This window comes from Nanorana parkeri, unplaced genomic scaffold, assembly GCF_000935625.1.
Source record: "Nanorana parkeri isolate BGI_ZX_2015 unplaced genomic scaffold, ASM93562v1 scaffold707, whole genome shotgun sequence".
In the NCBI taxonomy this organism is placed as follows: Eukaryota; Metazoa; Chordata; class Amphibia; order Anura; family Dicroglossidae; genus Nanorana; species Nanorana parkeri.
In genome coordinates this window covers 356,266-368,650 of record NW_017306975.1, presented here as the reverse complement: position 1 = coordinate 368,650, position 12,385 = coordinate 356,266, and the positions used below count along the sequence as shown (strand labels likewise).

The 12,385-nt window shown below is 41.5% G+C and overlaps 1 protein-coding gene across 2 annotated transcripts in view; it reads right to left on the bottom strand.

Annotated features, from left to right (window-relative positions):
• Positions 1 to 12,385, bottom strand: part of STAT3 (signal transducer and activator of transcription 3) — an 87,653-nt gene that overhangs the window by 74,767 nt on the left and 501 nt on the right. The window lies entirely within an intron of this gene.

The window sequence follows — 12,385 nt, the reverse complement described above, 5'->3', positions numbered from 1 at the left end:
ACACACTTTTGCTAGTATTAACAAAAACAAGTCAGTCATGTGCTTATATATATTAACAAATGCCCTTTAAATCAGATTTTATATGAATAGCATTTATGCTGCTAGGTTTATGGACAGCTCTCTACTGCAGGAATATCTGGCCAAAAGAGCAATATACAAAAAATGCATTAGTTTAGAATTGCAAGACATAAAATAGGATTAAAAGGGAGAATTATGGGGCAAGTGAAAAACACTCAATCCCCATAATTTAAGCCAACCTGTGACACTGAAGATGTCACAGGTCAGCTCTATCGATCGGGAAGTCAGGGAACACATACCGCCAATCGCTGACTTTCCGACCCTCTCCCTGCAGAGAGCGGTGAATGTCAGTCACCGCTTGCCGCAGGATTCCCCGCTCCCCTCTGTTTCTCCAGCACTGACTAGAGGAACGATGGGGGGTGAGGGCACAGCTGGCTCTGCCTCTAGTGGCAGCTGTCAATCAGCCAGCGGGGTGGATCTTAACAGTATTGTTGGGATCCATCCCGCTGCGGTCGCAAAAGCCCTCTATATGCTGAGATTTGGGTCACCGGAGGAAATTAGTACAGTAGTACCTCTGTTCACAAACTTAATTTGTTCCATGATTCTGGTCACAAACCGAATCAAACTTCCTCATAAGGTTCAATATAAATAAGGTCAATCCGCTCTGACCCCTACGAACGTGGTCGCGAACCGATTTTGGTCGCAAACAGAATCAAATTGTCCCATAAAGGTTCAATGTAAATAAGGTTAATCTGTTCTGAACCAAATGTCATTTTTTTCTCGTCACCTTTATTACGGCTCTTCATTCTTTTCCCCTTCGTTATGGCTCTGCACATTCTTTGGAGCCATGCTGGATTGAATAATTCTGTACAGTACTGTATGTGCTAAAAAAGCACACAAAAAAGCTTCACAGCAAGTGTGCACAGGTCTGTCGGCGATCGCGATCTCGACTAGAGGAAGCCACGACCACGAGTCAGAGTGAGCAAGATGGCCCGGCCGTGTTCGTCACCCGATTAGGAGTTCGCGAACGGAAGCAAAATTTCGCCAAAGGAAAACGGTTTGTGTGTAGGATAACATTTAAAGTCCATTTCCACCTTTGCAGAGGTATTTTTTTTTAAACATATGACAGCAATGTACACAGAGTGTACATAAAACAGGCATATGCAGATGCTGTGTAAGAACCAACAAACTTACTTCTTTGTTAGCTTTCCTCTTCATCTCCTCGTGTAAAAATGTCTGCCTGTGTTTTGGAAGCTCCTTCTCAACTCTCCCATTTATTAGTATTGAGAGTGGCAGCCCCTTCCCAGACAGTGTATTGTCTGTAAAGGCAGAGCTGCTGTTTGCTGATCATTTTTGGAGTGAGAACGGATTGTTAATAAGGAGTTTAAAGCCCATTTCCACCTTTTCTGAGGTATTTTTAAAAAAAAAACATATGCCAGCAATGTATATAAAGTGTACATAAAACAGGTATATGCAGTTTCTGTGTAGGAACAAACAAACTGTTTTGTTAGCTTTCCTCTTCATATCCTCATGTAAAAATTATTGCCTGTGTTTTGAAAGCCGCAGACAGTGTATTGTCTGTAAAGGCAGATCTGCTGTTTATTGATCATGTTAGAGTGAATAACAGAGAGGGGGGGAGCTGTTTAAAGCCTAATTACCATCTGACCCTGGTGTCAGACTGATTTTCCTGTGGATAAAATTTTGAATTTTTAGGTTTAAGGCCTAATAAAACCTTCGTTAAAAACACGAGAAAAGCCTAAAATGTGAGTCATGAAAATGTGCACCTAACCTCTTCATTACCACAATAAATGCTAAATCACTAACAAAGGTGGAAATGGATTAGGGTACATGGGATTTAAAATAGCAAGATATCACTTCTGTTGCAAGCCATTTGCTGGCTGCCAGGTATCAGGAACTGATCAGGTGGGGGGTGGCCAGCCAGAATTTGCCATAATGGGCAAGTATGTCCAGCACACTTGCACATTATGGCACACTTACCTTCGGGTGTCCTTCTCCAGCGATGCATTGTCCACCGTCTTGTCGTTTTGTCCATTGGGCGGACACTGATGATGCAATTACCATGCATGTGTGCTGGAGTTACATTATCCTGACTTTATTTTGAATGTCTTACAGATGCCAGGAATGGACAGGAACTCTGCCAAGTATCGGCACTGGTACTCGGAAAAGTATCGGTGTATCCCTAGTTTAAAGCAATCAACCAAAGCTTAATACCTGTAGCCAATGCATAAAAACACATCAAAGCAGGTGTTACATACAAGGCATAGCAGATCGACACGCCCTGAAATGTAGGTTTCAAAAGACACTTCAGCAGAAGAGATCTCTCTACAACAGAGCAGCTGTCAATAGGGTAACTAGCAGAGAGTATGAAGAGTACTTTGTTAAAGAGACAGAGTCCCTTTCAGCTGCAAACTTTAGGATGAATTACTCCATGGTACCTGAAGCTACAGGTGTTTGGAAGGGTAATTTATTTTTTACTGCTAGTTAAGAGGATGTAAACATTAATGACTTGAGGACCTTAGATATAAGAGATAACGTTTCTAGGACTTTTCTACACCTTGCTCTCTTCCTCCTGCTATCATTTTTGACAAGCAGGAGTTGCTACGTATCATATACCGCATGTCAAAATGCAGCCACTTCTGTATATAGTGACACTTGCAGATAGGCTGCAAGTGCCACTGAGGAATACAATGTAATAATGTACTGTTTTATTGTATTTACTAGGGATGCACCAATACTGCCCAAATGCTCCGATGCTAACCCCCGATACCGAACTTCCAGTCAGAGGCTTCCCGGCCAAATCAGGGCGGCCGGTAAGAACTCGCTACCCGGCTTTATGATTGGCCCAAGAAACCGTCTCCATGCTGTTTGGATGGCTTGATGCTCCAGGAAAAAAAAAAAAAAACTTTTCAAAAAAAGGTTAAAAAATGTTTTTTTTTTTCGGTTTGACAAATTTTTCATTTTCAGTTTCCGACTGAAAATTCCATTTTAATGCACATCTACTTTAAACATTGCTGTCCCATCCTGGTCTAGTCCCAATATCCGAGAGATATGCATCAGCTCTTCTATCTGAAAGCAGACAGGCTGAAATGTCAGTGGTGCTGGAATCCAATTGGGGAATCTTTACAGCCCGAGCTAATGGGTCTTTCTAGTGATGCAGGGACTCCTGTAGAGCTGCAGCTAACGATTATTTTCAAAATCGATTAGTTAGCCGATTATTAAGTTCGATTAATCGGTTAATCGGATAAAAAATAAAATACATTTTAAAAAATGGCTCCGGTGAGGGACTTCTAGTTTGTATTGAGATTGCAACCCCATCACAGGAGCAAGCTTGGAGCGGAAGTAAAAAAGAAAAAAAAAAAAGAAGTGTGGGTAACAATATAGTGAAATGAAAAGTGAAAAAAATTATACAGCAATGAATGCAGAATGGCACTGGCTAAAGAGGACTCCAAAACCCAGCAATAGTACATTATACAGCACAATGCAGAATACCACCAGCTATATAGGAATACAACAAATCCCAGCAACAGTACATTATAGCTGGCGGTATTCTGCTGGGTTTTGTAGTCCTCTATAGCTAGTGGTATTCGGCATTGCACGACTGCATAATGTACTATTGCTGGGATTTTTTGTACTCCTCTATAGCTGGTGGTATTCCGCATTGCGCTGTATAATGTATTATTCCTTGATTTGTAGTCCTCTATACAGCGCAATGCAGAATGCCACCAGATATATAGGAGTACAACAAATCTCATCAATACATTATACATACAGTGTACAATGTATTGCTGGGATTTGTATTCTTATGTATAATATACAGTACAGCACAATGTACCATCAGCTATAGAGGAATAGAAATCCCAGCAATACATTATAGAGCACCATGTGTGGGTGGGAGTGCAGGGTTACCTGAGCAGTCTTCCAGCAACTTGTTTCTGAGATCAGGCCCGTCTATCGGCGGCTGTCATCCGCCCACACCTGCTCCTCCTTACTTCTTCTCACCGCGTCCCTGTGCCGATCGTGGATTTGGGCGGGCGGTGAGCGTGAGGCGGGGAGGAGGTGCGGAGCGTGGATGCGGGTGGGTCTGGCAGCGGCGAGCGTGAGGTGGGGAAGAGGTGTGGCGCGCAGCGTGTGTGGAGCCGTGAACAGGGCCAACCAATCAGAAGCCGATTAATCGATGATTGAAAAAGTTGACAACTTTTTCAATAACTGATTATAATCGATTATGTCGAGTTGTTGCAGCCCTAGACTCCTGTAGTCATGCAGAACCAGAAAGAACATGCATCTAGAAGAGATGACTTGTTGGAATCATTCTCCCTTGCGTCATTGTGAAAACGGTAAGGTACCATGATACAAACAAAAGAGCAGAAATTTGGGTAATAGTTTAGGCTGCCACACAGTGTACCAGATTATATGCGAGATTTGCATCTAATAAATTGTCCCCCAAGTGGTGGCCAGCAGTAATGCAGGAGACAGTGTTCACTCAAACTCTTGAATTAAAGTAATATTAAAATCAATCTTTTTTTTCCAATATAAAAATCCAGAACAAATATGCATTTCTTAAATTTTTTGCAAAAGACTCACAGCTGGCTCCAACTCTCTCAGCTCAGCTTCCCTAAACTTCCTGTTGACTACAACTTGACAAGGGACATTGCAGTCTCCTGCAACTGTACCTCTACTAGCTGGTGGAAGGGATAATTAAGAAAGAGAGGGGAGGGGGGAGCGGGGGGCTGGATGGAGGGACGTGGCTTGCCTTGCTGTGCGTTTGTGGAGACACAAATTTTACTAGCACACAGAAACAGGGTATTAGGGCCAGTGCTCAGGAGAACAGGTGATTCTGCAGGAAGTTAAAACTTTTAAACATTACAAAGCAGCACCCATTTGTAAGTGATTTATTCAGCATTTCAAATAGCTTAAAAACCTTTAATATGAACTTTAAGAACACTTTAATATTGCCTGGTTTGGCTAATCTGCAACTGCCATAGAGCAGTGTGTGCAATCTGAAGCCTGTAAGTCGCGGGAGGCAGCTTGTGTGTGTTGTGCCGTTGTATGGTGTGCTGGCTCATTTATGGAGGACAGCAGATGGCAATACATTGCACACCGTCCAGCCTCCCATGTCCCAATAGACCCTCTGTATCCCCAAGTCTGCAATCCGTACTATCTGAAGGCAGTGGCGCCATTTAGAGCAATTAGTCACCAGATGTCAATTAGTTGTGGATATTACGCACATAAAAAAATTGCATTTTATCATTCCATTAGTCAATTTGATGTTTTTTTTCCTTAGAAAAATAGAAAGGGGCATCCTAGCATGTGTATGAAAAAAAAAAAAGTCTGGCAGCAAAAAGGTAAATGCCTACTGTAAAAACTACAGCGTAACATCCACTGTCGTTTTTCAGTTTCACAAGCACGTGCAATTTTGAGCCTATATATTATTTGGTACTTGTTGACTCTTATTTTAAGATATATATCTATATATCTATACACAAACACACACCTCCAAGTTTCTTGGCAACTTCACACTGGTTTTCCCATTTTTATACCAGCTGGTATAGTGGTATATTACAGAAAAAGTACACCCTTGGTCTCAGAAGCTGGTATTGCCCTCTTTAGCAGAAATTAGTTCTTGTAGATGTTTTTTCCATAATTGCCCACTACTCTCTGCCACTGACAATTTTTTACCACTCCTCCTTGCAAAATCCATAAATTGCAACATGTTCATGGGTTTCCTTAATTTATTAAAATGTTATGGATGGGATTTGAAATGGGCAGTTCATGCCCATTTCAAATCCCATCCATAACATTTTAATAAACCAAGGCCAATAAAACCTTTATTTCTTTATTTTGAGCTATTCCTTGTAAGATTTGGTATTGTGCCAAATCATTATGTTTGAAAAATCTATTTCCAGTTCAATCTCAACTTTTGGAGAGATGAGCTTACATTCTCATCAAGCACACTTTGATATGATGCAGAACTCTTAGATGACTTTATGACCATGCGCTGTCCAGGCCCTGAAGTAGAAAAGCAACCCGAACCAAAACATTTCCACCACCATATATGTTTTAGCTACTACTCCTGAAATGCTGTCTTCAGCTTATGCCCAACATGTCTTCTGTTACTATGGCCAAACAAATCTCTTTAGTTCATCTGTCTACAGCTCATTGTTCCAGAAAGCCTAGTATTTGCCTATAAAATCAATGGCAAACTTTAGAGCTGCGGCTAACGATTATTTTCAAAATCGATTAGTTAGCCGATTATTAAGTTCGGTTAAAAAATTAAATATATTTTTTTAAATGGCTCCAGTGATGGGACTACTAGTTTGTATTGAGATTGTAGTCCATCACAGAAAAAAAAAAAGTGTGGTGTGCAATATAGTGAAATGAAAAGTGTAAAATTATACAAGGATGAAGAATGGCATCGGCTATAGAGGACTACAAAACCCAGCAATAGTACATTATACAGCGCAATGCAGAATACCACTGGCTATAGAGGAATACAACAATGCCCAGCAATAGTGCATTATAGCTGGCGGTATTCTGCATTGCGCTGTATAATGTACTATTGCTGGGTTTAGTAGTCCTCTAAAGCTGGTGGTATTCGGCATTGCACCACTGTATAATGTATTATTGCTGGGACTTGTTGTACTCCTCTATAGCTGGTGGTATTCCGCATTGCGTTGTACAATGTATTATTCCTTGATTTGTAGTCCTCTATACAGCGCAGTGCAGAATATCACCAGCTATATAGGAATACAACAAATCACAGGAATACTATATACATACAGTGTATAATGTATTGCTGGGATTTGTATTCCTCTAAAATATACAGCAAAATGTACCATCAGCTATAGAGGAATACAAATCCCAGCAATACATTATAGAGCACCATGTGGTGGGGAGGCAAGTACAGGCTTACATGAGCAGTCTTCCAGCAACTTCTTTCTGAGATCGGGACTGTATCGGCGGCTGTCATCCGCCCACACCTGCTCCTCCTTACTTCTACCCGCATCTCTGTGCCGATCGTGGATGTGGGCGGGCAGTGAGGGGTAATCTGTGTGATCAGTAATACAGGATCGCTGTACTCACAGCTCTTGCTATCTCAGCTGTCACATGTGGGACTGTACAGAAGATCGAACACAATGCTGAACTTGATCTTCTGTATTGGAGGGCAGGCTCCATAAAGAGAGCCTGTCACCTCCAAACACCATCACATAGTGGCCTTTTATCCCCTGTGTGATGGCAATACATTTACGTGAAATATATAAAGTGCTAAGAAGAAAAAAAGGATTAGAGAATAAATGGGAAAAAAAAAATTAAAACCAAATCCCGCTGTCCCCACCATCTGCATGCAAATAAACGTAGGGCAGTGTGTGTGCTGAGAGCAAAGCCCTGCACTATGGATTTTGCTTGCAAATTGCACACACTCATTGGTCAGTGCAGTCAGGTGAAGCGCTTCTTAGCATGGTTAAAATAATTTTTTGTATCATGACAAGTAGATTGACATGAAGGAGAAGTAGATCGGGCCCCTAATTTAGCCCTTGGACAAGTAGCTTTTTTTTTTTTTTTTTTATTTCAACACCCCTGGAATATGTCTATCCATAACACATAAGTATTAAAAGAACAGCAATTTGAATCAGTGATGTTCATGTATGAAGTAATAACTATAAGTAAATAAATGCAATACACTGATATTCCACTTGTGACACACACACAAGATTCCTCTGTATGCATTTTCTTTAAGACCAAACTGTGCAATAATGGCAAGCATAGCCCATAAGATGTCAAAACAACACCGCCAATACATTTTCCATCTATAGAGACATTTGCATGAGCCAAGGAACTACCCCCACTCTACGTTTTTCCTGAGAAATCTGTACTGAAACTGAGAAAAGCATTCTGGGCCATCGGTGACCGCCAATGATGTCACGATAGCCCTCACAGAACTTTTCGCTGCAGTAATTCTGAGTACAAAATCAGAGAATGAGTATAAAAGGTGCCCATAAACCACATATTTTAGACCTAACAGGAGAATCTCTCCTAGTATAGAAATCGGAATGGAAAAATCAGAACAAGATAACCCTATCAGGAGTAAGCTTATGTACAAGACTCTATGATTTAGAATATTGGTGCTAAGCATCAAAATGACTAATGTCTGGCCACAACGACCTATACATTTTAAAGAGGAGCTGCCCACTCCCAGGTCTTGAAGAATGACAGGCTGCCTTTTCATGTTTCCATTTAAAAACACATGCATTTTTAATGTTTTGTGTTCCATGTGATGCAGTGTAGTAAGGCTCCTTTTTGTATGTGTTAATTTTTTCATAATTAAAATGCAAGGGTGTTATAAACAGCACACTAAAACAAAGATAATATAAAGATGTGAATGTGCAACTATGTAAAGCTCTGCATAAAGTGTTTGCGCTATATAAAATACCTGTAATAAATAATAAGTCCAATTTTAAGCTCAGAACTGTGAATATGCACTGAATGTATAGAGCACTTACCAGGCAGAAAAGGCCTGATCTCAACAAGCACATGGGGAGCAGACAAGTAAATCAAGAGCAGATACAAGCTGATTGCTTGTAAATAACTGAACATAGTATGAGTTACTATGTACCAGTTTTTAAATGAATGGGAAGTGATCTACCTCACTTCCTGTTCACAATTGTGTACATAGTAACTCATACTATATCCACAATCTATGAATGAAGAGGAGCACTCATATAGAGGATTCCTGTTCATTTGTAAAAGGGGCTGCAGAAAAAGAGATTGGAGGACTCTGCATCCTCAATCTCTTTTTCTATATCAAAAAGGGAAATATCAGGGGTCTCTTTAGACCCCTGATAAAAAGGTTAGAAAAAAATTATTTTTGGTTTCAGCCTGACATTGTTTTTTGTTTTGGTTTACAATTTTCATCTCAGTGCACCTCTAATTATTAGTTCATTATCCAAATTCTTGCAAGCATCATATGCAGATGGCAATATATACCAGACTAGGGCTGCAACAATTAATCGGCATAATCGATTATTGAAAAAGTTGTCAACTTTTTCAATAATCGATTAATCGGCTTCCGATCAGTTGGCCCTGTTCACAGCTCCACATGCTGTGTGCCGCACCTCCTCCCCACCTCCTATCGATCCAAGCTTGCTCCTGTGATGGACTACAACCTCAATACAAACTAGTAGTCCCATCACTGGAGCCTTTTTTTAAACTTTTATTTTATTGTTTATCCGATTAACCGATTAAATCGAACCTAATAAATCGGCTAACTAATCGATTTTGAAAATAATCGTTAGCTGCAGCTCTATACCAGACGACCTAAAACGTTCTTCATTGTGTGATTTCCTGCTGACAAAGATTTTGATATTTTGAACTCCATAACAGAGGAGACACCTTTGAAACAACTTAGCTTAACATTATTTAAAATGATAATTTCTGTGGTCTCCAGCCCTCAAAAGGAAGAATATTCCCATGCTACAAGATATGAAGATCACTTTGTTTTTTCTATCAGAAATGCTTACTCCAATCATTTTAACTACACATATAAAGATGTTTAAGCAATGCTTGTTTGGCTTAATGTTTGTCTGTGACAAACCAAATAGTTCATGGACAACAAAAGAAATGCATCAAAAGAAAACAGAGCAACATTTGTTTATACAACAAATATGTTAAAGTTCTATCTATAAAAAAGATCAGTTGTAGATTGAATGCCTTTTTATACAACCCCCTTTTTTCCCTGCATAAAGAACACCACCCTATGCTACTACCCAAAGATGCATTAAATAAATTAGACTTCATACACATTATCATCAGCAATTCCCAGCAGACAAGTCGATCGATAGATGTAGACATTAACCCATATGAGACATTAAAAGGGGTCTGGCATGTATCACTGTGAAATTGGTGCATATTTTTTATCATAATCTTTACCATGACACTCAAGTCTAAACAGTCGTACTTTCTTATTATTTTACAATCACAGGAACAATGGAATGATGTAAATAGTGCTTTGCTTGCTGTGCTCCAAGAGGACTTCAATCCAAATACTGTTTTCACCTTTAATGCATCTTTTTTTCCACCTCCGTGGTGCCAATCGCCCCCACCGCCCTTTTCAGCCACTTCCTGTCTCCATACACTCACTCCAGCATTGCCTGTGTATTATTGTTTTGGACTGGCTTCCTGATACTGACAACAGTGGACCATGCCTGAGCAATGAGCAACACCAGAATTCAATTCCTTTTTATTGTGGCTGTTCACATCTCTACATTATCTTGTAAAAGGTACAAGGTTTTGTTTTTTTTTTTATATAATTTTTTAAGCTGTGTTGTGCATTTTTGAACCCTATAGACTTCGATGGAAACATTTGTAAACAACATAAGCGTTTAAATGTGTTTTTGTGCCTGATGTTCTGAACTGCTCTCCTCCTCTAGAACTGCTTTCCACCGGCTAAAACCTTGAGACACCGTTCACATTGAGCGATTTACCGCGCGGTAATTCCCGCAATATCGCGGCAATTTACCGCGCGATATCGCTCTCCAATGCTTCTCAATGGGGCAAAGGGTCCTGCTGTCGCGGGTCGAGTGTCGCTACAGCAGGACCCTTTTTGAAGCGGATTTAGCCGCGATTCAAGCTTGCTCAATGCAAGCATTTGCGCGATATCGCACAAAATGCAAATCGCGCGATTTGCGAACCGCTCAATGTGAACGGGGCCTAATACAACTGCAAAAATTCAGAGTGTCAGCAAGGCCACTTGTGGGCACTATCAAAGGCGCATGTGACAAGGTGACAACACAGGAGCACATCTGGAAGACGGTTATCACCCAGCAACACATTCATCTAAAATGCCAGTATGAATTGGGGTGCGCATTATGTTCAGTAGGGGTGCACCAATACCGGTTTTCCGGTATCGATATTTATATTTCGGTACTCACCGATACTTCCGGTAGCATAGACTCGGCTTACCGAGCAATCAAGGGAGCCAGGCGGCATAATAATACCCCCCGCCCGCTCTCCTGATTGCCCAGGAAGCCGACTCCATTCTGTTTGGCCGGGAAGCCCGGCTTCCCAGCCAATCAGCATCGAGGCCGGCCAAATAGATCTGACAATATGGTGACACGACCCCCACGCTGCAGACACCTCATTCCCCTCACATAGATCCTTAGCAGCCGTTATTACCATACCAATCCCTGGGCCAGCTGAGCAGAAACCGCTCTCCAGGATCTGCCCACGTCGCCTGTGTTCACAGCGTCCACGTGATCAGCCCTCAGCCTGCTACTGCGCAGACTGCCCGGCGTTCTCATTCAGAAATCCTGTGCATGCGCAGTAGCAGGCTGAGGGCCAATCACGTGGGCGCTGTACACACAGGAGACGTGGCAGATCCTGGAGAGCGGTGTGTGCCCAGCTGGCTGAGGGACTGGTATGGTAATGATGGCTGCTAAGGATCTATGTAAGGGGAATGAGGTGTCTACAGGGTGGGGGTCAAGTCGCCATATTATCATATTTGTTTGCCTGGCTTGACACCGATTGGCTGGGAAGCCGGCTTCCCGGCCAATTAGCATCGAGCCGGCTAAACGGCATGGAGCCAGTTTCCCGGCTCCATGTTACCTCGCGGCACTGCCGGTCAGATGAAATCTTCCTCTGAACGAAGTTCCAGTATTGGTAAAACTATCAGAGCATTTGGGCGAGTACTCGCCCAAATACTCGGCATTGGCACCGATACTAGTATCGGTGCATCCCTAATGTTCAGTTGGGTGCAAAAATGGAAAAAAGGGCCTCAGTCATGAAGGGGTTAAATAATGGGAGATTAAAGAATATCTAAAGGCCAAAAGCAAAAATGTAACACATTGCAGCTCATCAATCTCTAGATGTGGTTGCTACACATTTTATTTTGGACTTTCTTTCCTTTATTTTCTCCGGGTGGCGCGGCCAGTAACTATTTTTCAACTTGTTGAAAAAGTTGTCCAGCAAATAAAGCAGTTAGAGGTCCAAGACAAACCATTTAACGCCAGCAGGGGTAATTACAATGATCAGCTTTTATTCATTTATGTAAAAACAGGGGCGAACAAACTCCAGTCCTCCAGCTTTTGGGGGGAACTACAAATCTCATAAGGCATTGCAAGATTCTCACACACACAGGCATGTCTCCCAGAGAGTGAAGCATGATGGGGTTTGGAGTTTCTACACTTTTCTGCCTACACTGCTAACAATATTAACCCATTCCCTGTTAAAGGCAGACACAAGAAGTCAGTCTTCATGATCATATAGCTGCTGTATAATCATAGTGTCAGCATTCATCACACTGCACCACAGCATCCATTGTATGCAAACACTGAATCACAGACCATTGTTAGCA